At 50.5% G+C, this 23,371-nt stretch overlaps 1 protein-coding gene and 54 non-coding genes across 55 annotated transcripts in view; 22 read left to right on the forward strand and 33 right to left on the reverse strand.

Annotated features, from left to right (window-relative positions):
- ldhd (lactate dehydrogenase D) overlaps positions 1–23,371 on the reverse strand; it is a 111,488-nt gene that overhangs the window by 75,403 nt on the left and 12,714 nt on the right. The gene's annotated exons all lie outside the window — the stretch shown is intronic.
- On the forward strand, positions 125–195 carry trnag-gcc (transfer RNA glycine (anticodon GCC)). Its single transcript has one exon. It is a non-coding gene; the product is annotated as a tRNA-Gly (tRNA).
- On the reverse strand, positions 538–620 carry trnal-cag (transfer RNA leucine (anticodon CAG)). The gene has a single exon. It is a non-coding gene; the product is annotated as a tRNA-Leu (tRNA).
- Positions 1,177–1,259, reverse strand: trnal-cag (transfer RNA leucine (anticodon CAG)). Its single transcript has one exon. It is a non-coding gene; the product is annotated as a tRNA-Leu (tRNA).
- Positions 1,403–1,473, forward strand: trnag-gcc (transfer RNA glycine (anticodon GCC)). The gene has a single exon. It is a non-coding gene; the product is annotated as a tRNA-Gly (tRNA).
- Positions 1,816–1,898, reverse strand: trnal-cag (transfer RNA leucine (anticodon CAG)). The gene has a single exon. It is a non-coding gene; the product is annotated as a tRNA-Leu (tRNA).
- Positions 2,042–2,112, forward strand: trnag-gcc (transfer RNA glycine (anticodon GCC)). The gene has a single exon. It is a non-coding gene; the product is annotated as a tRNA-Gly (tRNA).
- On the reverse strand, positions 2,454–2,536 carry trnal-cag (transfer RNA leucine (anticodon CAG)). Its single transcript has one exon. It is a non-coding gene; the product is annotated as a tRNA-Leu (tRNA).
- On the forward strand, positions 2,680–2,750 carry trnag-gcc (transfer RNA glycine (anticodon GCC)). Its single transcript has one exon. It is a non-coding gene; the product is annotated as a tRNA-Gly (tRNA).
- trnal-cag (transfer RNA leucine (anticodon CAG)) lies at positions 3,093–3,175 on the reverse strand. Its single transcript has one exon. It is a non-coding gene; the product is annotated as a tRNA-Leu (tRNA).
- Positions 3,732–3,814, reverse strand: trnal-cag (transfer RNA leucine (anticodon CAG)). The gene has a single exon. It is a non-coding gene; the product is annotated as a tRNA-Leu (tRNA).
- Positions 3,958–4,028, forward strand: trnag-gcc (transfer RNA glycine (anticodon GCC)). Its single transcript has one exon. It is a non-coding gene; the product is annotated as a tRNA-Gly (tRNA).
- Positions 4,371–4,453, reverse strand: trnal-cag (transfer RNA leucine (anticodon CAG)). Its single transcript has one exon. It is a non-coding gene; the product is annotated as a tRNA-Leu (tRNA).
- On the reverse strand, positions 5,010–5,092 carry trnal-cag (transfer RNA leucine (anticodon CAG)). Its single transcript has one exon. It is a non-coding gene; the product is annotated as a tRNA-Leu (tRNA).
- trnal-cag (transfer RNA leucine (anticodon CAG)) lies at positions 6,280–6,362 on the reverse strand. The gene has a single exon. It is a non-coding gene; the product is annotated as a tRNA-Leu (tRNA).
- Positions 6,506–6,576, forward strand: trnag-gcc (transfer RNA glycine (anticodon GCC)). The gene has a single exon. It is a non-coding gene; the product is annotated as a tRNA-Gly (tRNA).
- Positions 6,919–7,001, reverse strand: trnal-cag (transfer RNA leucine (anticodon CAG)). Its single transcript has one exon. It is a non-coding gene; the product is annotated as a tRNA-Leu (tRNA).
- On the reverse strand, positions 7,558–7,640 carry trnal-cag (transfer RNA leucine (anticodon CAG)). Its single transcript has one exon. It is a non-coding gene; the product is annotated as a tRNA-Leu (tRNA).
- Positions 7,784–7,854, forward strand: trnag-gcc (transfer RNA glycine (anticodon GCC)). The gene has a single exon. It is a non-coding gene; the product is annotated as a tRNA-Gly (tRNA).
- trnal-cag (transfer RNA leucine (anticodon CAG)) lies at positions 8,189–8,271 on the reverse strand. The gene has a single exon. It is a non-coding gene; the product is annotated as a tRNA-Leu (tRNA).
- trnag-gcc (transfer RNA glycine (anticodon GCC)) lies at positions 8,415–8,485 on the forward strand. Its single transcript has one exon. It is a non-coding gene; the product is annotated as a tRNA-Gly (tRNA).
- trnal-cag (transfer RNA leucine (anticodon CAG)) lies at positions 8,828–8,910 on the reverse strand. Its single transcript has one exon. It is a non-coding gene; the product is annotated as a tRNA-Leu (tRNA).
- trnag-gcc (transfer RNA glycine (anticodon GCC)) lies at positions 9,693–9,763 on the forward strand. The gene has a single exon. It is a non-coding gene; the product is annotated as a tRNA-Gly (tRNA).
- Positions 10,098–10,180, reverse strand: trnal-cag (transfer RNA leucine (anticodon CAG)). The gene has a single exon. It is a non-coding gene; the product is annotated as a tRNA-Leu (tRNA).
- Positions 10,324–10,394, forward strand: trnag-gcc (transfer RNA glycine (anticodon GCC)). Its single transcript has one exon. It is a non-coding gene; the product is annotated as a tRNA-Gly (tRNA).
- trnal-cag (transfer RNA leucine (anticodon CAG)) lies at positions 10,737–10,819 on the reverse strand. The gene has a single exon. It is a non-coding gene; the product is annotated as a tRNA-Leu (tRNA).
- trnal-cag (transfer RNA leucine (anticodon CAG)) lies at positions 11,376–11,458 on the reverse strand. The gene has a single exon. It is a non-coding gene; the product is annotated as a tRNA-Leu (tRNA).
- trnag-gcc (transfer RNA glycine (anticodon GCC)) lies at positions 11,602–11,672 on the forward strand. Its single transcript has one exon. It is a non-coding gene; the product is annotated as a tRNA-Gly (tRNA).
- trnal-cag (transfer RNA leucine (anticodon CAG)) lies at positions 12,007–12,089 on the reverse strand. Its single transcript has one exon. It is a non-coding gene; the product is annotated as a tRNA-Leu (tRNA).
- On the forward strand, positions 12,233–12,303 carry trnag-gcc (transfer RNA glycine (anticodon GCC)). The gene has a single exon. It is a non-coding gene; the product is annotated as a tRNA-Gly (tRNA).
- Positions 12,638–12,720, reverse strand: trnal-cag (transfer RNA leucine (anticodon CAG)). Its single transcript has one exon. It is a non-coding gene; the product is annotated as a tRNA-Leu (tRNA).
- Positions 12,864–12,934, forward strand: trnag-gcc (transfer RNA glycine (anticodon GCC)). The gene has a single exon. It is a non-coding gene; the product is annotated as a tRNA-Gly (tRNA).
- On the reverse strand, positions 13,277–13,359 carry trnal-cag (transfer RNA leucine (anticodon CAG)). Its single transcript has one exon. It is a non-coding gene; the product is annotated as a tRNA-Leu (tRNA).
- Positions 13,916–13,998, reverse strand: trnal-cag (transfer RNA leucine (anticodon CAG)). Its single transcript has one exon. It is a non-coding gene; the product is annotated as a tRNA-Leu (tRNA).
- On the forward strand, positions 14,142–14,212 carry trnag-gcc (transfer RNA glycine (anticodon GCC)). Its single transcript has one exon. It is a non-coding gene; the product is annotated as a tRNA-Gly (tRNA).
- trnal-cag (transfer RNA leucine (anticodon CAG)) lies at positions 14,555–14,637 on the reverse strand. The gene has a single exon. It is a non-coding gene; the product is annotated as a tRNA-Leu (tRNA).
- On the forward strand, positions 14,781–14,851 carry trnag-gcc (transfer RNA glycine (anticodon GCC)). The gene has a single exon. It is a non-coding gene; the product is annotated as a tRNA-Gly (tRNA).
- On the reverse strand, positions 15,194–15,276 carry trnal-cag (transfer RNA leucine (anticodon CAG)). Its single transcript has one exon. It is a non-coding gene; the product is annotated as a tRNA-Leu (tRNA).
- trnal-cag (transfer RNA leucine (anticodon CAG)) lies at positions 15,833–15,915 on the reverse strand. The gene has a single exon. It is a non-coding gene; the product is annotated as a tRNA-Leu (tRNA).
- On the forward strand, positions 16,059–16,129 carry trnag-gcc (transfer RNA glycine (anticodon GCC)). The gene has a single exon. It is a non-coding gene; the product is annotated as a tRNA-Gly (tRNA).
- trnal-cag (transfer RNA leucine (anticodon CAG)) lies at positions 16,472–16,554 on the reverse strand. Its single transcript has one exon. It is a non-coding gene; the product is annotated as a tRNA-Leu (tRNA).
- On the reverse strand, positions 17,111–17,193 carry trnal-cag (transfer RNA leucine (anticodon CAG)). The gene has a single exon. It is a non-coding gene; the product is annotated as a tRNA-Leu (tRNA).
- Positions 17,337–17,407, forward strand: trnag-gcc (transfer RNA glycine (anticodon GCC)). Its single transcript has one exon. It is a non-coding gene; the product is annotated as a tRNA-Gly (tRNA).
- Positions 17,750–17,832, reverse strand: trnal-cag (transfer RNA leucine (anticodon CAG)). Its single transcript has one exon. It is a non-coding gene; the product is annotated as a tRNA-Leu (tRNA).
- On the reverse strand, positions 18,389–18,471 carry trnal-cag (transfer RNA leucine (anticodon CAG)). Its single transcript has one exon. It is a non-coding gene; the product is annotated as a tRNA-Leu (tRNA).
- Positions 18,615–18,685, forward strand: trnag-gcc (transfer RNA glycine (anticodon GCC)). Its single transcript has one exon. It is a non-coding gene; the product is annotated as a tRNA-Gly (tRNA).
- trnal-cag (transfer RNA leucine (anticodon CAG)) lies at positions 19,028–19,110 on the reverse strand. Its single transcript has one exon. It is a non-coding gene; the product is annotated as a tRNA-Leu (tRNA).
- Positions 19,254–19,325, forward strand: trnag-gcc (transfer RNA glycine (anticodon GCC)). The gene has a single exon. It is a non-coding gene; the product is annotated as a tRNA-Gly (tRNA).
- Positions 19,668–19,750, reverse strand: trnal-cag (transfer RNA leucine (anticodon CAG)). Its single transcript has one exon. It is a non-coding gene; the product is annotated as a tRNA-Leu (tRNA).
- On the forward strand, positions 19,894–19,964 carry trnag-gcc (transfer RNA glycine (anticodon GCC)). Its single transcript has one exon. It is a non-coding gene; the product is annotated as a tRNA-Gly (tRNA).
- trnal-cag (transfer RNA leucine (anticodon CAG)) lies at positions 20,307–20,389 on the reverse strand. Its single transcript has one exon. It is a non-coding gene; the product is annotated as a tRNA-Leu (tRNA).
- trnag-gcc (transfer RNA glycine (anticodon GCC)) lies at positions 20,533–20,603 on the forward strand. Its single transcript has one exon. It is a non-coding gene; the product is annotated as a tRNA-Gly (tRNA).
- Positions 20,946–21,028, reverse strand: trnal-cag (transfer RNA leucine (anticodon CAG)). The gene has a single exon. It is a non-coding gene; the product is annotated as a tRNA-Leu (tRNA).
- On the reverse strand, positions 21,585–21,667 carry trnal-cag (transfer RNA leucine (anticodon CAG)). The gene has a single exon. It is a non-coding gene; the product is annotated as a tRNA-Leu (tRNA).
- Positions 23,081–23,151, forward strand: trnag-gcc (transfer RNA glycine (anticodon GCC)). The gene has a single exon. It is a non-coding gene; the product is annotated as a tRNA-Gly (tRNA).

A 23,371-nucleotide genomic window follows, 5' to 3' on the forward strand; every position in this document is an offset into this window, starting at 1 on the left:
TGCATTTTCGGAGCCAGTACTTCAGTCGTGCCCAAGACAAGAAGTTCACGGCAAAATTTCCCTCGTGCAAATAAGTCAAGTTCATCGTGACACCGCGTCAGTCCACATTTGGTGACGTCAACAAGCATTGGTGGTTCAGTGGTAGAATTCTCGCCTGCCACGCGGGAGGCCCGGGTTCGATTCCCGGCCAATGCAACAGCAACCTTTCACTTGTGTGACGGCAGCAATTTTCCAGGAGCAGTGTTAGCTATGGAGAGTAGCTGCACATACTGCAACAGGTCATTGTATCGGTCACACCACAAAGCAGTCGAAGAACTACTGTTGGTGCTGATCTGACTGGGTGAGTGCTAGTCAGTCGCTGTGCTTAGGCAACAGAGGACACTTTTAGAAATATAGCGTTGACATTAAAATGATACACTTCCTCCTGCTCTGCTAAACTTGTGCTGTGTAGAACATGACCAACTAATGGCAAGTTCTTGGCCTATCGATGCATGGGGTGGCATGATTACAAGGTCCAATGTCAATCTAAAACACAACTGTCAGAAGTGGGATTCGAACCCACGCCTCCAGAGGAGACTGCGACCTGAACGCAGCGCCTTAGACCGCTCGGCCATCCTGACTTGCGTCGAGCAGCCCAACTGCATTTTCGGAGCCAGTACTTCAGTCGTGCCCAAGACAAGAAGTTCACGGCAAAATTTCCCTCGTGCAAATAAGTCAAGTTCATCGTGACACCGCGTCAGTCCACATTTGGTGACGTCAACAAGCATTGGTGGTTCAGTGGTAGAATTCTCACCTGCCACGCGGGAGGCCCGGGTTCCATTCCCGGCCAATGCAGCAGCAACCTTTCACTTGTGTGACGGCAGCAATCTTCCAGGAGCAGTGTTAGCTATGGAGAGTAGCTGCACATACTGCAACAGGTCATTGTATCGGTCACACCGCAAAGCAGTCGAAGAACTACTGTTGGTGCTGATCTTACGCGGTGAGTGCTAGTCAGTCGCTGTGCTTAGGCAACAGAGGACACTTTTTGAAATATAGAGTTCTCACTAAACTGATACACTTCCTCCTGCTCTGCTAAACTTGTGCTGTGTAGAACATGACCAACTAATGGCAAGTTGTTGGCCTATCGATGCATGGGGTGGCATGATTACAAGGTCCAATGTCAATCTAAAACACAACTGTCAGAAGTGGGATTCGAACCCACGCCTCCAGAGGAGACTGCGACCTGAACGCAGCGCCTTAGACCGCTCGGCCATCCTGACTTGCGTCGAGCAGCCCAACTGCATTTTCGGAGCTAGTACTTCAGTCGTGCCCAAGACAAGAAGTTCACGGCAAAATTTCCCTCGTGCAAATAAGTCAAGTTCATCGTGACACCGCGTCAGTCCACATTTGGTGACGTCAACAAGCATTGGTGGTTCAGTGGTAGAATTCTCGCCTGCCACGCGGGAGGCCCGGGTTCGATTCCCGGCCAATGCAGCAGCAACCTTTCACTTGTGTGACGGCAGCAATCTTCCAGGATCAGTGTTAGCTATGGAGAGTAGCTGCACATACTGCAACAGGTCATTGTATCGGTCACACCACAAAGCAGTCGAAGAACTACTGTTGGTGCTGATCTGACTGGGTGAGTGCTAGTCAGTCGCTGTGCTTAGGCAACAGAGGACACTTTTAGAAATATAGCGTTGACATTAAACTGATACACTTCCTCCTGCTCTGCTAAACTTGTGCTGTGTAGAACATGACCAACTAATGGCAAGTTCTTGGCCTATCGATGCATGGGGTGGCATGATTACAAGGTCCAATGTCAATCTAAAACACAACTGTCAGAAGTGGGATTCGAACCCACGCCTCCAGAGGAGACTGCGACCTGAACGCAGCGCCTTAGACCGCTCGGCCATCCTGACTTGAGTCGAGCAGCCCAACTGCATTTTCGGAGCCAGTAATTCAGTCGTGCCCAAGACAAGAAGTTCACGGCAAAATTGCCCTCGTGCAAATAAGTCAAGTTCATCGCGACTCCGCGTCAGTCCACATTTGGTGACGTCAACAAGCATTGGTGGTTCAGTGGTAGAATTCTCGCCTGCCACGCGGGAGGCCCGGGTTCGATTCCCGGCCAATGCAACAGCAACCTTTCACTTGTGTGACGGCAGCAATCTTCCAGGAGCAGTGTTAGCTATGGAGAGTAGCTGCACATACTGCAACAGGTCATTGTATCGGTCACACCGCAAAGCAGTCGAAGAACTACTGTTGGTGCTGATCTGACGCAGTGAGTGCTAGTCAGTCGCTGTGCTTAGGCAACAGAGGACACTTTTTGAAATATAGAGTTCTCACTAAACTGATACACTTCCTCCTGCTCTGCTAAACTTGTGCTGTGTAGAACATGACCAACTAATGGCAAGTTCTTGGCCTATCGATGCATGGGTGGCATGATTACAAGGTCCAATGTCAATCTAAAACACAACTGTCAGAAGTGGGATTCGAACCCACGCCTCCAGAGGAGACTGCGACCTGAACGCAGCGCCTTAGACCGCTCGGCCATCCTGACTTGCGACGAGCAGCCCAACTGCATTTTCGGAGCCAGTACTTCAGTCGTGCCCAAGACAAGAAGTTCACGGCAAAATTTCCCTCGTGCAAATAAGTCAAGTTCATCGTGACACCGTGTCAGTCCACATTTGGTGACGTCAACAAGCATTGGTGGTTCAGTGGTAGAATTCTCGCCTGCCACGCGGGAGGCCCGGGTTCGATTCCCGGCCAATGCAGCAGCAACCTTTCACTTGTGTGACGGCAGCAATCTTCCAGGAGCAGTGTTAGCTATGGAGAGTAGCTGCACATACTGCAACAGGTCATTGTATCGGTCACACCGCAAAGCAGTCGAAGAACTACTGTTGGTGCTGATCTGACTGGGTGAGTGCTAGTCAGTTGCTGTGCTTAGGCAACAGAGGACACTTTTAGAAATATAGCGTTGACATTAAACTGATACACTTCCTCCTGCTCTGCTAAACTTGTGCTGTGTAGAACATGACCAACTAATGGCAAGTTCTTGGCCTATCGATGCATGGGGTGGCATGATTACAAGGTCCAATGTCAATCTAAAACACAACTGTCAGAAGTGGGATTCGAACCCACGCCTCCAGAGGAGACTGCGACCTGAACGCAGCGCCTTAGACCGCTCGGCCATCCTGACTTGCGTCGAGCAGCCCAACTGCATTTTCGGAGCCAGTACTTCAGTCGTGCCCAAGACAAGAAGTTCACGGCAAAATTTCCCTCGTGCAAATAAGTCAAGTTCATCGTGACACCGCGTCAGTCCACATTTGGTGACGTCAACAAGCATTGGTGGTTCAGTGGTAGAATTCTCGCCTGCCACGCGGGAGGTCCGGGTTCCATTCCCGGCCAATGCAGCAGCAACCTTTCACTTGTGTGACGGCAGCAATCTTCCAGGAGCAGTGTTAGCTATGGAGAGTAGCTGCACATACTGCAACAGGTCATTGTATCGGTCACACCGCAAAGCAGTCGAAGAACTACTGTTGGTGCTGATCTTACGCGGTGAGTGCTAGTCAGTCGCTGTGCTTAGGCAACAGAGGACACTTTTTGAAATATAGAGTTCTCACTAAACTGATACACTTCCTCCTGCTCTGCTAAACTTGTGCTGTGTAGAACATGACCAACTAATGGCAAGTTCTTGGCCTATCGATGCATGGGGTGGCATGATTACAAGGTCCAATGTCAATCTAAAACACAACTGTCAGAAGTGGGATTCGAACCCACGCCTCCAGAGGAGACTGCGACCTGAACGCAGCGCCTTAGACCGCTCGGCCATCCTGACTTGCGACGAGCAGCCCAACTGCATTTTCGGAGCCAGTACTTCAGTCGTGCCCAAGACAAGAAGTTCACGGCAAAATTTCCCTCGTGCAAATAAGTCAAGTTCATCGTGACACCGTGTCAGTCCACATTTGGTGACGTCAACAAGCATTGGTGGTTCAGTGGTAGAATTCTCGCCTGCCACGCGGGAGGCCCGGGTTCGATTCCCGGCCAATGCAGCAGCAACCTTTCACTTGTGTGACGGCAGCAATCTTCCAGGAGCAGTGTTAGCTATGGAGAGTAGCTGCACATACTGCAACAGGTCATTGTATCGGTCACACCGCAAAGCAGTCGAAGAACTACTGTTGGTGCTGATCTGACTGGGTGAGTGCTAGTCAGTTGCTGTGCTTAGGCAACAGAGGACACTTTTAGAAATATAGCGTTGACATTAAACTGATACACTTCCTCCTGCTCTGCTAAACTTGTGCTGTGTAGAACATGACCAACTAATGGCAAGTTCTTGGCCTATCGATGCATGGGGTGGCATGATTACAAGGTCCAATGTCAATCTAAAACACAACTGTCAGAAGTGGGATTCGAACCCACGCCTCCAGAGGAGACTGCGACCTGAACGCAGCGCCTTAGACCGCTCGGCCATCCTGACTTGCGTCGAGCAGCCCAACTGCATTTTCGGAGCCAGTACTTCAGTCGTGCCCAAGACAAGAAGTTCACGGCAAAATTTCCCTCGTGCAAATAAGTCAAGTTCATCGTGACACCGCGTCAGTCCACATTTGGTGACGTCAACAAGCATTGGTGGTTCAGTGGTAGAATTCTCGCCTGCCACGCGGGAGGTCCGGGTTCCATTCCCGGCCAATGCAGCAGCAACCTTTCACTTGTGTGACGGCAGCAATCTTCCAGGAGCAGTGTTAGCTATGGAGAGTAGCTGCACATACTGCAACAGGTCATTGTATCGGTCACACCGCAAAGCAGTCGAAGAACTACTGTTGGTGCTGATCTTACGCGGTGAGTGCTAGTCAGTCGCTGTGCTTAGGCAACAGAGGACACTTTTTGAAATATAGAGTTCTCACTAAACTGATACACTTCCTCCTGCTCTGCTAAACTTGTGCTGTGTAGAACATGACCAACTAATGGCAAGTTCTTGGCCTATCGATGCATGGGGTGGCATGATTACAAGGTCCAATGTCAATCTAAAACACAACTGTCAGAAGTGGGATTCGAACCCACGCCTCCAGAGGAGACTGCGACCTGAACGCAGCGCCTTAGACCGCTCGGCCATCCTGACTTGCGTCGAGCAGCCCAACTGCATTTTCGGAGCCAGTACTTCAGTCGTGCCCAAGACAAGAAGTTCACGGCAAAATTTCCCTCGTGCAAATAAGTCAAGTTCATCGTGACACCGCGTCAGTCCACATTTGGTGACGTCAACAAGCATTGGTGGTTCAGTGGTAGAATTCTCGCCTGCCACGCGGGAGGCCCGGGTTCCATTCCCGGCCAATGCAGCAGCAACCTTTCACTTGTGTGACGGCAGCAATCTTCCAGGAGCAGTGTTAGCTATGGAGAGTAGCTGCACATACTGCAACAGGTCATTGTATCGGTCACACCGCAAAGCAGTCGAAGAACTACTGTTGGTGCTGATCTGACTGGGTGAGTGCTAGTCAGTCGCTGTGCTTAGGCAACAGAGGACACTTTTAGAAATATAGCGTTGACATTAAACTGATACACTTCCTCCTGCTCTGCTAAACTTGTGCTGTGTAGAACATGACCAACTAATGGCAAGTTCTTGGCCTATCGATGAATGGGGTGGCATGATTACAAGGTCCAATGTCAATCTAAAACACAACTGTCAGAAGTGGGATTCGAACACACGCCTCCAGAGGAGACTGCGACCTGAACGCAGCGCCTTAGACCGCTCGGCCATCCTGACTTGCGTCGAGCAGCCCAACTGCATTTTCGGAGCCAGTACTTCAGTCGTGCCCAAGACAAGAAGTTTACGGCAAAATTTCCCTCGTGCAAATAAGTCAAGTTCATCGTGACACCGCGTCAGTCCACATTTGGTGACGTCAACAAGCATTGGTGGTTCAGTGGTAGAATTCTTGCCTGCCACGCGGGAGGCCCGGGTTCCATTCCCGGCCAATGCAGCAGCAACCTTTCACTTGTGTGACGGCAGCAATCTTCCAGGAGCAGTGTTAGCTATGGAGAGTAGCTGCACATACTGCAACAGGTCATTGTATCGGTCACACCGCAAAGCAGTCGAAGAACTACTGTTGGTGCTGATCTGACTGGGTGAGTGCTAGTCAGTCGCTGTGCTTAGGCAACAGAGAACACTTTTAGAAATATAGCGTTGACATTAAACTGATACACTTCCTCCTAAACTTGTGCTGTGTAGAACATGACCAACTAATGGCAAGTTCTTGGCCTATCGATGCATGGGGTGGCATGATTACAAGGTCCAATGTCAATCTAAAACACAACTGTCAGAAGTGGGATTCGAACCCACGCCTCCAGAGGAGACTGCGACCTGAACGCAGCGCCTTAGACCGCTCGGCCATCCTGACTTGCGTCGAGCAGCCCAACTGCATTTTCGGAGCCAGTACTTCAGTCGTGCCCAAGACAAGAAGTTCACGGCAAAATTTCCCTCGTGCAAATAAGTCAAGTTCATCGTGACACCGCGTCAGTCCACATTTGGTGACGTCAACAAGCATTGGTGGTTCAGTGGTAGAATTCTCGCCTGCCACGCGGGAGGCCCGGGTTCGATTCCCGGCCAATGCAACAGCAACCTTTCACTTGTGTGACGGCAGCAATTTTCCAGGAGCAGTGTTAGCTATGGAGAGTAGCTGCACATACTGCAACAGGTCATTGTATCGGTCACACCACAAAGCAGTCGAAGAACTACTGTTGGTGCTGATCTGACTGGGTGAGTGCTAGTCAGTCGCTGTGCTTAGGCAACAGAGGACACTTTTAGAAATATAGCGTTGACATTAAACTGATACACTTCCTCCTGCTCTGCTAAACTTGTGCTGTGTAGAACATGACCAACTAATGGCAAGTTCTTGGCCTATCGATGCATGGGGTGGCATGATTACAAGGTCCAATGTCAATCTAAAACACAACTGTCAGAAGTGGGATTCGAACCCACGCCTCCAGAGGAGACTGCGACCTGAACGCAGCGCCTTAGACCGCTCGGCCATCCTGACTTGCGTCGAGCAGCCCAACTGCATTTTCGGAGACAGTACTTCAGTCGTGCCCAAGACAAGAAGTTCACGGCAAAATTTCCCTCGTGCAAATAAGTCAAGTTCATCGTGACACCGCGTCAGTCCACATTTGGTGACGTCAACAAGCATTGGTGGTTCAGTGGTAGAATTCTCACCTGCCACGCGGGAGGCCCGGGTTCCATTCCCGGCCAATGCAGCAGCAACCTTTCACTTGTGTGACGGCAGCAATCTTCCAGGAGCAGTGTTAGCTATGGAGAGTAGCTGCACATACTGCAACAGGTCATTGTATCGGTCACACCGCAAAGCAGTCGAAGAACTACTGTTGGTGCTGATCTGACTGGGTGAGTGCTAGTCAGTCGCTGTGCTTAGGCAACAGAGGACACTTTTAGAAATATAGCGTTGACATTAAACTGATACACTTCCTCCTGCTCTGCTAAACTTGTGCTGTGTAGAACATGACCAACTAATGGCAAGTTCTTGGCTTATCGATGCATGGGGTGGCATGATTACAAGGTCCAATGTCAATCTAAAACACAACTGTCAGAAGTGGGATTCGAACCCACGCCTCCAGAGGAGACTGCGACCTGAACGCAGCGCCTTAGACCGCTCGGCCATCCTGACTTGCGTCGAGCAGCCCAACTGCATTTTCGGAGCTAGTACTTCAGTCGTGCCAAAGACAAGAAGTTCACGGCAAAATTTCCCTCGTGCAAATAAGTCAAGTTCATCGTGACACCGCGTCAGTCCACATTTGGTGACGTCAACAAGCATTGGTGGTTCAGTGGTAGAATTCTCGCCTGCCACGCGGGAGGCCCGGGTTCGATTCCCGGCCAATGCAGCAGCAACCTTTCACTTGTGTGACGGCAGCAATCTTCCAGGAGCAGTGTTAGCTATGGAGAGTAGCTGCACATACTGCAACAGGTCATTGTATCGGTCACACCACAAAGCAGTCGAAGAACTACTGTTGGTGCTGATCTGACTGGGTGAGTGCTAGTCAGTCGCTGTGCTTAGGCAACAGAGGACACTTTTAGAAATATAGCGTTGACATTAAACTGATACACTTCCTCCTAAACTTGTGCTGTGTAGAACATGACCAACTAATGGCAAGTTCTTGGCCTATCGATGCATGGGGTGGCATGATTACAAGGTCCAATGTCAATCTAAAACACAACTGTCAGAAGTGGGATTCGAACCCACGCCTCCAGAGGAGACTGCGACCTGAACGCAGCGCCTTAGACCGCTCGGCCATCCTGACTTGCGTCGAGCAGCCCAACTGCATTTTCGGAGCCAGTACTTCAGTCGTGCCCAAGACAAGAAGTTCACGGCAAAATTTCCCTCGTGCAAATAAGTCAAGTTCATCGTGACACCGCGTCAGTCCACATTTGGTGACGTCAACAAGCATTGGTGGTTCAGTGGTAGAATTCTCGCCTGCCACGCGGGAGGCCCGGGTTCGATTCCCGGCCAATGCAACAGCAACCTTTCACTTGTGTGACGGCAGCAATTTTCCAGGAGCAGTGTTAGCTATGGAGAGTAGCTGCACATACTGCAACAGGTCATTGTATCGGTCACACCACAAAGCAGTCGAAGAACTACTGTTGGTGCTGATCTGACTGGGTGAGTGCTAGTCAGTCGCTGTGCTTAGGCAACAGAGGACACTTTTAGAAATATAGCGTTGACATTAAACTGATACACTTCCTCCTGCTCTGCTAAACTTGTGCTGTGTAGAACATGACCAACTAATGGCAAGTTCTTGGCCTATCGATGCATGGGGTGGCATGATTACAAGGTCCAATGTCAATCTAAAACACAACTGTCAGAAGTGGGATTCGAACCCACGCCTCCAGAGGAGACTGCGACCTGAACGCAGCGCCTTAGACCGCTCGGCCATCCTGACTTGCGTCGAGCAGCCCAACTGCATTTTCGGAGACAGTACTTCAGTCGTGCCCAAGACAAGAAGTTCACGGCAAAATTTCCCTCGTGCAAATAAGTCAAGTTCATCGTGACACCGCGTCAGTCCACATTTGGTGACGTCAACAAGCATTGGTGGTTCAGTGGTAGAATTCTCACCTGCCACGCGGGAGGCCCGGGTTCCATTCCCGGCCAATGCAGCAGCAACCTTTCACTTGTGTGACGGCAGCAATCTTCCAGGAGCAGTGTTAGCTATGGAGAGTAGCTGCACATACTGCAACAGGTCATTGTATCGGTCACACCGCAAAGCAGTCGAAGAACTACTGTTGGTGCTGATCTGACTGGGTGAGTGCTAGTCAGTCGCTGTGCTTAGGCAACAGAGGACACTTTTAGAAATATAGCGTTGACATTAAACTGATACACTTCCTCCTGCTCTGCTAAACTTGTGCTGTGTAGAACATGACCAACTAATGGCAAGTTCTTGGCTTATCGATGCATGGGGTGGCATGATTACAAGGTCCAATGTCAATCTAAAACACAACTGTCAGAAGTGGGATTCGAACCCACGCCTCCAGAGGAGACTGCGACCTGAACGCAGCGCCTTAGACCTCTCGGCCATCCTGACTTGCGTCGAGCAGCCCAACTGCATTTTCGGAGCTAGTACTTCAGTCGTGCCAAAGACAAGAAGTTCACGGCAAAATTTCCCTCGTGCAAATAAGTCAAGTTCATCGTGACACCGCGTCAGTCCACATTTGGTGACGTCAACAAGCATTGGTGGTTCAGTGGTAGAATTCTCGCCTGCCACGCGGGAGGCCCGGGTTCGATTCCCGGCCAATGCAGCAGCAACCTTTCACTTGTGTGACGGCAGCAATCTTCCAGGAGCAGTGTTAGCTATGGAGAGTAGCTGCACATACTGCAACAGGTCATTGTATCGGTCACACCACAAAGCAGTCGAAGAACTACTGTTGGTGCTGATCTGACTGGGTGAGTGCTAGTCAGTCGCTGTGCTTAGGCAACAGAGGACACTTTTAGAAATATAGCGTTGACATTAAACTGATACACTTCCTCCTAAACTTGTGCTGTGTAGAACATGACCAACTAATGGCAAGTTCTTGGCCTATCGATGCATGGGGTGGCATGATTACAAGGTCCAATGTCAATCTAAAACACAACTGTCAGAAGTGGGATTCGAACCCACGCCTCCAGAGGAGACTGCGACCTGAACGCAGCGCCTTAGACCGCTCGGCCATCCTGACTTGCGTCGAGCAGCCCAACTGCATTTTCGGAGCCAGTACTTCAGTCGTGCCCAAGACAAGAAGTTCACGGCAAAATTTCCCTCGTGCAAATAAGTCAAGTTCATCGTGACACCGCGTCAGTCCACATTTGGTGACGTCAACAAGCATTGGTGGTTCAGTGGTAGAATTCTCGCCTGCCACGCGGGAGGCCCGGGTTCGATTCCCGGCCAATGCAACAGCAACCTTTCACTTGTGTGACGGCAGCAATTTTCCAGGAGCAGTGTTAGCTATGGAGAGTAGCTGCACATACTGCAACAGGTCATTGTATCGGTCACACCACAAAGCAGTCGAAGAACTACTGTTGGTGCTGATCTGACTGGGTGAGTGCTAGTCAGTCGCTGTGCTTAGGCAACAGAGGACACTTTTAGAAATATAGCGTTGACATTAAACTGATACACTTCCTCCTGCTCTGCTAAACTTGTGCTGTGTAGAACATGACCAACTAATGGCAAGTTCTTGGCCTATCGATGCATGGGGTGGCATGATTACAAGGTCCAATGTCAATCTAAAACACAACTGTCAGAAGTGGGATTCGAACCCACGCCTCCAGAGGAGACTGCGACCTGAACGCAGCGCCTTAGACCGCTCGGCCATCCTGACTTGCGTCGAGCAGCCCAACTGCATTTTCGGAGACAGTACTTCAGTCGTGCCCAAGACAAGAAGTTCACGGCAAAATTTCCCTCGTGCAAATAAGTCAAGTTCATCGTGACACCGCGTCAGTCCACATTTGGTGACGTCAACAAGCATTGGTGGTTCAGTGGTAGAATTCTCACCTGCCACGCGGGAGGCCCGGGTTCCATTCCCGGCCAATGCAGCAGCAACCTTTCACTTGTGTGACGGCAGCAATCTTCCAGGAGCAGTGTTAGCTATGGAGAGTAGCTGCACATACTGCAACAGGTCATTGTATCGGTCACACCGCAAAGCAGTCGAAGAACTACTGTTGGTGCTGATCTGACTGGGTGAGTGCTAGTCAGTCGCTGTGCTTAGGCAACAGAGGACACTTTTAGAAATATAGCGTTGACATTAAACTGATACACTTCCTCCTGCTCTGCTAAACTTGTGCTGTGTAGAACATGACCAACTAATGGCAAGTTCTTGGCTTATCGATGCATGGGGTGGCATGATTACAAGGTCCAATGTCAATCTAAAACACAACTGTCAGAAGTGGGATTCGAACCCACGCCTCCAGAGGAGACTGCGACCTGAACGCAGCGCCTTAGACCGCTCGGCCATCCTGACTTGCGTCGAGCAGCCCAACTGCATTTTCGGAGCTAGTACTTCAGTCGTGCCAAAGACAAGAAGTTCACGGCAAAATTTCCCTCGTGCAAATAAGTCAAGTTCATCGTGACACCGCGTCAGTCCACATTTGGTGACGTCAACAAGCATTGGTGGTTCAGTGGTAGAATTCTCGCCTGCCACGCGGGAGGCCCGGGTTCGATTCCCGGCCAATGCAGCAGCAACCTTTCACTTGTGTGACGGCAGCAATCTTCCAGGAGCAGTGTTAGCTATGGAGAGTAGCTGCACATACTGCAACAGGTCATTGTATCGGTCACACCACAAAGCAGTCGAAGAACTACTGTTGGTGCTGATCTGACTGGGTGAGTGCTAGTCAGTCGCTGTGCTTAGGCAACAGAGGACACTTTTAGAAATATAGCGTTGACATTAAACTGATACACTTCCTCCTAAACTTGTGCTGTGTAGAACATGACCAACTAATGGCAAGTTCTTGGCCTATCGATGCATGGGGTGGCATGATTACAAGGTCCAATGTCAATCTAAAACACAACTGTCAGAAGTGGGATTCGAACCCACGCCTCCAGAGGAGACTGCGACCTGAACGCAGCGCCTTAGACCGCTCGGCCATCCTGACTTGCGTCGAGCAGCCCAACTGCATTTTCGGAGCCAGTACTTCAGTCGTGCCCAAGACAAGAAGTTCACGGCAAAATTTCCCTCGTGCAAATAAGTCAAGTTCATCGTGACACCGCGTCAGTCCACATTTGGTGACGTCAACAAGCATTGGTGGTTCAGTGGTAGAATTCTCGCCTGCCACGCGGGAGGCCCGGGTTCGATTCCCGGCCAATGCAGCAGCAACCTTTCACTTGTGTGACGGCAGCAATCTTCCAGGAGCAGTGTTAGCTATGGAGAGTAGCTGCACATACTGCAACAGGTCATTGTATCGGTCACACCACAAAGCAGTCGAAGAACTACTGTTGGTGCTGATCTGACTGGGTGAGTGCTAGTCAGTCGCTGTGCTTAGGCAACAGAGGACACTTTTAGAAATATAGCGTTGACATTAAACTGATACACTTCCTCCTAAACTTGTGCTGTGTAGAACATGACCAACTAATGGCAAGTTCTTGGCCTATCGATGCATGGGGTGGCATGATTACAAGGTCCAATGTCAATCTAAAACACAACTGTCAGAAGTGGGATTCGAACCCACGCCTCCAGAGGAGACTGCGACCTGAACGCAGCGCCTTAGACCGCTCGGCCATCCTGACTTGCGTCGAGCAGCCCAACTGCATTTTCGGAGCCAGTACTTCAGTCGTGCCCAAGACAAGAAGTTCACGGCAAAATTTCCCTCGTGCAAATAAGTCAAGTTCATCGTGACACCGCGTCAGTCCACATTTGGTGACGTCAACAAGCATTGGTGGTTCAGTGGTAGAATTCTCGCCTGCCACGCGGGAGGCCCGGGTTCGATTCCCGGCCAATGCAACAGCAACCTTTCACTTGTGTGACGGCAGCAATTTTCCAGGAGCAGTGTTAGCTATGGAGAGTAGCTGCACATACTGCAACAGGTCATTGTATCGGTCACACCACAAAGCAGTCGAAGAACTACTGTTGGTGCTGATCTGACTGGGTGAGTGCTAGTCAGTCGCTGTGCTTAGGCAACAGAGGACACTTTTAGAAATATAGCGTTGACATTAAAATGATACACTTCCTCCTGCTCTGCTAAACTTGTGCTGTGTAGAACATGACCAACTAATGGCAAGTTCTTGGCCTATCGATGCATGGGGTGGCATGATTACAAGGTCCAATGTCAATCTAAAACACAACTGTCAGAAGTGGGATTCGAACCCACGCCTCCAGAGGAGACTGCGACCTGAACGCAGCGCCTTAGACCGCTCGGCCATCCTGACTTGCGTCGAGCAGCCCAACTGCATTTTCGGAGCCAGTACTTCAGTCGTGCCCAAGACAAGAAGTTCACGGCAAAATTTCCCTCGTGCAAATAAGTCAAGTTCATCGTGACACCGCGTCAGTCCACATTTGGTGACGTCAACAAGCATTGGTGGTTCAGTGGTAGAATTCTCACCTGCCACGCGGGAGGCCCGGGTTCCATTCCCGGCCAATGCAGCAGCAACCTTTCACTTGTGTGACGGCAGCAATCTTCCAGGAGCAGTGTTAGCTATGGAGAGTAGCTGCACATACTGCAACAGGTCATTGTATCGGTCACACCGCAAAGCAGTCGAAGAACTACTGTTGGTGCTGATCTTACGCGGTGAGTGCTAGTCAGTCGCTGTGCTTAGGCAACAGAGGACACTTTTTGAAATATAGAGTTCTCACTAAACTGATACACTTCCTCCTGCTCTGCTAAACTTGTGCTGTGTAGAACATGACCAACTAATGGCAAGTTGTTGGCCTATCGATGCATGGGGTGGCATGATTACAAGGTCCAATGTCAATCTAAAACACAACTGTCAGAAGTGGGATTCGAACCCACGCCTCCAGAGGAGACTGCGACCTGAACGCAGCGCCTTAGACCGCTCGGCCATCCTGACTTGCGTCGAGCAGCCCAACTGCATTTTCGGAGCTAGTACTTCAGTCGTGCCCAAGACAAGAAGTTCACGGCAAAATTTCCCTCGTGCAAATAAGTCAAGTTCATCGTGACACCGCGTCAGTCCACATTTGGTGACGTCAACAAGCATTGGTGGTTCAGTGGTAGAATTCTCGCCTGCCACGCGGGAGGCCCGGGTTCGATTCCCGGCCAATGCAGCAGCAACCTTTCACTTGTGTGACGGCAGCAATCTTCCAGGATCAGTGTTAGCTATGGAGAGTAGCTGCACATACTGCAACAGGTCATTGTATCGGTCACACCACAAAGCAGTCGAAGAACTACTGTTGGTGCTGATCTGACTGGGTGAGTGCTAGTCAGTCGCTGTGCTTAGGCAACAGAGGACACTTTTAGAAATATAGCGTTGACATTAAACTGATACACTTCCTCCTGCTCTGCTAAACTTGTGCTGTGTAGAACATGACCAACTAATGGCAAGTTCTTGGCCTATCGATGCATGGGGTGGCATGATTACAAGGTCCAATGTCAATCTAAAACACAACTGTCAGAAGTGGGATTCGAACCCACGCCTCCAGAGGAGACTGCGACCTGAACGCAGCGCCTTAGACCGCTCGGCCATCCTGACTTGCGTCGAGCAGCCCAACTGCATTTTCGGAGCCAGTACTTCAGTCGTGCCCAAGACAAGAAGTTCACGGCAAAATTTCCCTCGTGCAAATAAGTCAAGTTCATCGTGACACCGCGTCAGTCCACATTTGGTGACGTCAACAAGCATTGGTGGTTCAGTGGTAGAATTCTCGCCTGCCACGCGGGAGGCCCGGGTTCGATTCCCGGCCAATGCAACAGCAACCTTTCACTTGTGTGACGGCAGCAATTTTCCAGGAGCAGTGTTAGCTATGGAGAGTAGCTGCACATACTGCAACAGGTCATTGTATCGGTCACACCACAAAGCAGTCGAAGAACTACTGTTGGTGCTGATCTGACTGGGTGAGTGCTAGTCAGTCGCTGTGCTTAGGCAACAGAGGACACTTTTAGAAATATAGCGTTGACATTAAAATGATACACTTCCTCCTGCTCTGCTAAACTTGTGCTGTGTAGAACATGACCAACTAATGGCAAGTTCTTGGCCTATCGATGCATGGGGTGGCATGATTACAAGGTCCAATGTCAATCTAAAACACAACTGTCAGAAGTGGGATTCGAACCCACGCCTCCAGAGGAGACTGCGACCTGAACGCAGCGCCTTAGACCGCTCGGCCATCCTGACTTGCGTCGAGCAGCCCAACTGCATTTTCGGAGCCAGTACTTCAGTCGTGCCCAAGACAAGAAGTTCACGGCAAAATTTCCCTCGTGCAAATAAGTCAAGTTCATCGTGACACCGCGTCAGTCCACATTTGGTGACGTCAACAAGCATTGGTGGTTCAGTGGTAGAATTCTCACCTGCCACGCGGGAGGCCCGGGTTCCATTCCCGGCCAATGCAGCAGCAACCTTTCACTTGTGTGACGGCAGCAATCTTCCAGGAGCAGTGTTAGCTATGGAGAGTAGCTGCACATACTGCAACAGGTCATTGTATCGGTCACACCGCAAAGCAGTCGAAGAACTACTGTTGGTGCTGATCTTACGCGGTGAGTGCTAGTCAGTCGCTGTGCTTAGGCAACAGAGGACACTTTTTGAAATATAGAGTTCTCACTAAACTGATACACTTCCTCCTGCTCTGCTAAACTTGTGCTGTGTAGAACATGACCAACTAATGGCAAGTTGTTGGCCTATCGATGCATGGGGTGGCATGATTACAAGGTCCAATGTCAATCTAAAACACAACTGTCAGAAGTGGGATTCGAACCCACGCCTCCAGAGGAGACTGCGACCTGAACGCAGCGCCTTAGACCGCTCGGCCATCCTGACTTGCGTCGAGCAGCCCAACTGCATTTTCGGAGCTAGTACTTCAGTCGTGCCCAAGACAAGAAGTTCACGGCAAAATTTCCCTCGTGCAAATAAGTCAAGTTCATCGTGACACCGCGTCAGTCCACATTTGGTGACGTCAACAAGCATTGGTGGTTCAGTGGTAGAATTCTCGCCTGCCACGCGGGAGGCCCGGGTTCGATTCCCGGCCAATGCAGCAGCAACCTTTCACTTGTGTGACGGCAGCAATCTTCCAGGATCAGTGTTAGCTATGGAGAGTAGCTGCACATACTGCAACAGGTCATTGTATCGGTCACACCACAAAGCAGTCGAAGAACTACTGTTGGTGCTGATCTGACTGGGTGAGTGCTAGTCAGTCGCTGTGCTTAGGCAACAGAGGACACTTTTAGAAATATAGCGTTGACATTAAACTGATACACTTCCTCCTGCTCTGCTAAACTTGTGCTGTGTAGAACATGACCAACTAATGGCAAGTTCTTGGCCTATCGATGCATGGGGTGGCATGATTACAAGGTCCAATGTCAATCTAAAACACAACTGTCAGAAGTGGGATTCGAACCCACGCCTCCAGAGGAGACTGCGACCTGAACGCAGCGCCTTAGACCGCTCGGCCATCCTGACTTGCGTCGAGCAGCCCAACTGCATTTTCGGAGCCAGTACTTCAGTCGTGCCCAAGACAAGAAGTTCACGGCAAAATTTCCCTCGTGCAAATAAGTCAAGTTCATCGTGACACCGCGTCAGTCCACATTTGGTGACGTCAACAAGCATTGGTGGTTCAGTGGTAGAATTCTCGCCTGCCACGCGGGAGGCCCGGGTTCCATTCCCGGCCAATGCAGCAGCAACCTTTCACTTGTGTGACGGCAGCAATCTTCCAGGAGCAGTGTTAGCTATGGAGAGTAGCTGCACATACTGCAACAGGTCATTGTATCGGTCACACCGCAAAGCAGTCGAAGAACTACTGTTGGTGTTTATCTTACGCGGTGAGTGCTAGTCAGTCGCTGTGCTTAGGCAACAGAGGACACTTTTTGAAATATAGAGTTCTCACTAAACTGATACACTTCCTCCTGCTCTGCTAAACTTGTGCTGTGTAGAACATGACCAACTAATGGCAAGTTCTTGGCCTATCGATGCATGGGGTGGCATGATTACAAGGTCCAATGTCAATCTAAAACACAACTGTCAGAAGTGGGATTCGAACCCACGCCTCCAGAGGAGACTGCGACCTGAACGCAGCGCCTTAGACCGCTCGGCCATCCTGACTTGAGTCGAGCAGCCCAACTGCATTTTCGGAGCCAGTAATTCAGTCGTGCCCAAGACAAGAAGTTCACGGCAAAATTGCCCTCGTGCAAATAAGTCAAGTTCATCGCGACTCCGCGTCAGTCCACATTTGGTGACGTCAACAAGCATTGGTGGTTCAGTGGTAGAATTCTCGCCTGCCACGCGGGAGGCCCGGGTTCGATTCCCGGCCAATGCAACAGCAACCTTTCACTTGTGTGACGGCAGCAATCTTCCAGGAGCAGTGTTAGCTATGGAGAGTAGCTGCACATACTGCAACAGGTCATTGTATCGGTCACACCGCAAAGCAGTCGAAGAACTACTGTTGGTGCTGATCTGACGCAGTGAGTGCTAGTCAGTCGCTGTGCTTAGGCAACAGAGGACACTTTTTGAAATATAGAGTTCTCACTAAACTGATACACTTCCTCCTGCTCTGCTAAACTTGTGCTGTGTAGAACATGACCAACTAATGGCAAGTTCTTGGCCTATCGATGCATGGGGTGGCATGATTACAAGGTCCAATGTCAATCTAAAACACAACTGTCAGAAGTGGGATTCGAACCCACGCCTCCAGAGGAGACTGCGACCTGAACGCAGCGCCTTAGACCGCTCGGCCATCCTGACTTGCGTCGAGCAGCCCAACTGCATTTTCGGAGCCAGTACTTCAGTCGTGCCCAAGACAAGAAGTTCACGGCAAAATTTCCCTCGTGCAAATAAGTCAAGTTCATCGTGACACCGTGTCAGTCCACATTTGGTGACGTCAACAAGCATTGGTGGTTCAGTGGTAGAATTCTCGCCTGCCACGCGGGTGGCCCGGGTTCCATTCCCGGCCAATGCAGCAGCAACCTTTCACTTGTGTGACGGCAGCAATCTTCCAGGAGCAGTGTTAGCTATGGAGAGTAGCTGCACATACTGCAACAGGTCATTGTATCGGTCACACCGCAAAGCAGTCGAAAAACTACTGTTGGTGCTGATCTGACTGGGTGAGTGCTAGTCAGTCGCTGTGCTTAGGCAACAGAGGACACTTTTAGAAATATAGCGTTGACATTAAACTGATACACTTCCTCCTGCTCTGCTAAACTTGTGCTGTGTAGAACATGACCAACTAATGGCAAGTTCTTGGCCTATCGATGCATGGGGTGGCATGATTACAAGGTCCAATGTCAATCTAAAACACAACTGTCAGAAGTGGGATTCGAACCCACGCCTCCAGAGGAGACTGCGACCTGAACGCAGCGCCTTAGACCGCTCGGCCATCCTGACTTGCGTCGAGCAGCCCAACTGCATTTTCGGAGCCAGTACTTCAGTCGTGCCCAAGACAAGAAGTTCACGGCAAAATTTCCCTCGTGCAAATAAGTCAAGTTCATCGTGACACCGCGTCAGTCCACATTTGGTGACGTCAACAAGCATTGGTGGTTCAGTGGTAGAATTCTCGCCTGCCACGCGGGAGGCCCGGGTTCGATTCCCGGCCAATGCAACAGCAACCTTTCACTTGTGTGACGGCAGCAATTTTCCAGGAGCAGTGTTAGCTATGGAGAGTAGCTGCACATACTGCAACAGGTCATTGTATCGGTCACACCGCAAAGCAGTCGAAGAACTACTGTTGGTGCTGATCTGACTGGGTGAGTGCTAGTCAGTCGCTGTGCTTAGGCAACAGAGGACACTTTTAGAAATATAGCGTTGACATTAAACTGATACACTTCCTCCTGCTCTGCTAAACTTGTGCTGTGTAGAACATGACCAACTAATGGCAAGTTCTTGGCCTATCGATGCATGGGGTGGCATGATTACAAGGTCCAATGTCAATCTAAAACACAACTGTCAGAAGTGGGATTCGAACCCACGCCTCCAGAGGAGACTGCGACCTGAACGCAGCGCCTTAGACCGCTCGGCCATCCTGACTTGCGTCGAGCAGCCCAACTGCATTTTCGGAGCCAGTACTTCAGTCGTGCCCAAGACAAGAAGTTCACGGCAAAATTTCCCTCGTGCAAATAAGTCAAGTTCATCGTGACACCGCGTCAGTCCACATTTGGTGACGTCAACAAGCATTGGTGGTTCAGTGGTAGAATTCTCGCCTGCCACGCGGGAGGGCCCGGGTTCGATTCCCGGCCAATGCAGCAGCAACCTTTCACTTGTGTGACGGCAGCAATCTTCCAGGAGCAGTGTTAGCTATGGAGAGTAGCTGCACATACTGCAACAGGTCATTGTATCGGTCACACCGCAAAGCAGTCGAAGAACTACTGTTGGTGCTGATCTGACTGGGTGAGTGCTAGTCAGTCGCTGTGCTTAGGCAACAGAGGACACTTTTAGAAATATAGCGTTGACATTAAACTGATACACTTCCTCCTGCTCTGCTAAACTTGTGCTGTGTAGAACATGACCAACTAATGGCAAGTTCTTGGCCTATCGATGCATGGGGTGGCATGATTACAAGGTCCAATGTCAATCTAAAACACAACTGTCAGAAGTGGGATTCGAACCCACGCCTCCAGAGGAGACTGCGACCTGAACGCAGCGCCTTAGACCGCTCGGCCATCCTGACTTGAGTCGAGCAGCCCAACTGCATTTTCGGAGCCAGTAATTCAGTCGTGCCCAAGACAAGAAGTTCACGGCAAAATTGCCCTCGTGCAAATAAGTCAAGTTCATCGCGACTCCGCGTCAGTCCACATTTGGTGACGTCAACAAGCATTGGTGGTTCAGTGGTAGAATTCTCGCCTGCCACGCGGGAGGCCCGGGTTCGATTCCCGGCCAATGCAACAGCAACCTTTCACTTGTGTGACAGCAGCAATCTTCCAGGAGCAGTGTTAGCTATGGAGAGTAGCTGCACATACTGCAACAGGTCATTGTATCGGTCACACCGCAAAGCAGTCGAAGAACTACTGTTGGTGCTGATCTGACGCAGTGAGTGCTAGTCAGTCGCTGTGCTTAGGCAACAGAGGACACTTTTTGAAATATAGAGTTCTCACTAAACTGATACACTTCCTCCTGCTCTGCTAAACTTGTGCTGTGTAGAACATGACCAACTAATGGCAAGTTCTTGGCCTATCGATGCATGGGGTGGCATGATTACAAGGTCCAATGTCAATCTAAAACACAACTGTCAGAAGTGGGATTCGAACCCACGCCTCCAGAGGAGACTGCGACCTGAACGCAGCGCCTTAGACCGCTCGGCCATCCTGACTTGCGTCGAGCAGCCCAACTGCATTTTCGGAGCCAGTACTTCAGTCGTGCCCAAGACAAGAAGTTCACGGCAAAATTTCCCTCGTGCAAATAAGTCAAGTTCATCGTGACACCGTGTCAGTCCACATTTGGTGACGTCAACAAGCATTGGTGGTTCAGTGGTAGAATTCTCGCCTGCCACGCGGGAGGCCCGGGTTCGATTCCCGGCCAATGCAGCAGCAACCTTTCACTTGTGTGACGGCAGCAATCTTCCAGGAGCAGTGTTAGCTATGGAGAGTAGCTGCACATACTGCAACAGGTCATTGTATCGGTCACACCGCAAAGCAGTCGAAGAACTACTGTTGGTGCTGATCTGACTGGGTGAGTGCTAGTCAGTCGCTGTGCTTAGGCAACAGAGGACACTTTTAGAAATATAGCGTTGACATTAAACTGATACACTTCCTCCTGCTCTGCTAAACTTGTGCTGTGTAGAACATGACCAACTAATGGCAAGTTCTTGGCCTATCGATGCATGGGGTGGCATGATTACAAGGTCCAATGTCAATCTAAAACACAACTGTCAGAAGTGGGATTCGAACCCACGCCTCCAGAGGAGACTGCGACCTGAACGCAGCGCCTTAGACCGCTCGGCCATCCTGACTTGCGTCGAGCAGCCCAACTGCATTTTCGGAGCCAGTACTTCAGTCGTGCCCAAGACAAGAAGTTCACGGCAAAATTTCCCTCGTGCAAATAAGTCAAGTTCATCGTGACACCGCGTCAGTCCACATTTGGTGACGTCAACAAGCATTGGTGGTTCAGTGGTAGAATTCTCGCCTGCCACGCGGGAGGTCCGGGTTCCATTCCCGGCCAATGCAGCAGCAACCTTTCACTTGTGTGACGGCAGCAATCTTCCAGGAGCAGTGTTAGCTATGGAGAGTAGCTGCACATACTGCAACAGGTCATTGTATCGGTCACACCGCAAAGCAGTCGAAGAACTACTGTTGGTGCTGATCTTACGCGGTGAGTGCTAGTCAGTCGCTGTGCTTAGGCAACAGAGGACACTTTTTGAAATATAGAGTTCTCACTAAACTGATACACTTCCTCCTGCTCTGCTAAACTTGTGCTGTGTAGAACATGACCAACTAATGGCAAGTTCTTGGCCTATCGATGCATGGGGTGGCATGATTACAAGGTCCAATGTCAATCTAAAACACAACTGTCAGAAGTGGGATTCGAACCCACGCCTCCAGAGGAGACTGCGACCTGAACGCAGCGCCTTAGACCGCTCGGCCATCCTGACTTGCGTCGAGCAGCCCAACTGCATTTTCGGAGCCAGTACTTCAGTCGTGCCCAAGACAAGAAGTTCACGGCAAAATTTCCCTCGTGCAAATAAGTCAAGTTCATCGTGACACCGCGTCAGTCCACATTTGGTGACGTCAACAAGCATTGGTGGTTCAGTGGTAGAATTTTCGCCTGCCACGCGGGAGGCCCGGGTTCCATTCCCGGCCAATGCAGCAGCAACCTTTCACTTGTGTGACGGCAGCAATCTTCCAGGAGCAGTGTTAGCTATGGAGAGTAGCTGCACATACTGCAACAGGTCATTGTATCGGTCACACCGCAAAGCAGTCGAAGAACTACTGTTGGTGCTGATCTGACTGGGTGAGTGCTAGTCAGTCGCTGTGCTTAGGCAACAGAGGACACTTTTAGAAATATAGCGTTGACATTAAACTGATACACTTCCTCCTGCTCTGCTAAACTTGTGCTGTGTAGAACATGACCAACTAATGGCAAGTTCTTGGCCTATCGATGAATGGGGTGGCATGATTACAAGGTCCAATGTCAATCTAAAACACAACTGTCAGAAGTGGGATTCGAACACACGCCTCCAGAGGAGACTGCGACCTGAACGCAGCGCCTTAGACCGCTCGGCCATCCTGACTTGCGTCGAGCAGCCCAACTGCATTTTCGGAGCCAGTACTTCAGTCGTGCCCAAGACAAGAAGTTTACGGCAAAATTTCCCTCGTGCAAATAAGTCAAGTTCATCGTGACACCGCGTCAGTCCACATTTGGTGACGTCAACAAGCATTGGTGGTTCAGTGGTAGAATTCTCGCCTGCCACGCGGGAGGCCCGGGTTCCATTCCCGGCCAATGCAGCAGCAACCTTTCACTTGTGTGACGGCAGCAATCTTCCAGGAGCAGTGTTAGCTATGGAGAGTAGCTGCACATACTGCAACAGGTCATTGTATCGGTCACACCGCAAAGCAGTCGAAGAACTACTGTTGGTGCTGATCTGACTGGGTGAGTGCTAGTCAGTCGCTGTGCTTAGGCAACAGAGAACACTTTTAGAAATATAGCGTTGACATTAAACTGATACACTTCCTCCTAAACTTGTGCTGTGTAGAACATGACCAACTAATGGCAAGTTCTTGGCCTATCGATGCATGGGGTGGCATGATTACAAGGTCCAATGTCAATCTAAAACACAACTGTCAGAAGTGGGATTCGAACCCACGCCTCCAGAGGAGACTGCGACCTGAACGCAGCGCCTTAGACCGCTCGGCCATCCTGACTTGCGTCGAGCAGCCCAACTGCATTTTCGGAGCCAGTACTTCGGTCGTGCCCAAGACAAGAAGTTCACGGCAAAATTTCCCTCGTGCAAATAAGTCAAGTTCATCGTGACACCGCGTCAGTCCACATTTGGTGACGTCAACAAGCATTGGTGGTTCAGTGGTAGAATTCTCGCCTGCCACGCGGGAGGCCCGGGTTCGATTCCCGGCCAATGCAACAGCAACCTTTCACTTGTGTGACGGCAGCAATTTTCCAGGAGCAGTGTTAGCTATGGAGAGTAGCTGCACATACTGCAACAGGTCATTGTATCGGTCACACCACAAAGCAGTCGAAGAACTACTGTTGGTGCTGATCTGACTGGGTGAGTGCTAGTCAGTCGCTGTGCTTAGGCAACAGAGGACACTTTTAGAAATATAGCGTTGACATTAAACTGATA

Source organism: Scomber scombrus, chromosome 6 (assembly GCF_963691925.1).
Source record: "Scomber scombrus chromosome 6, fScoSco1.1, whole genome shotgun sequence".
Lineage (NCBI taxonomy): Eukaryota > Metazoa > Chordata > Actinopteri > Scombriformes > Scombridae > Scomber > Scomber scombrus.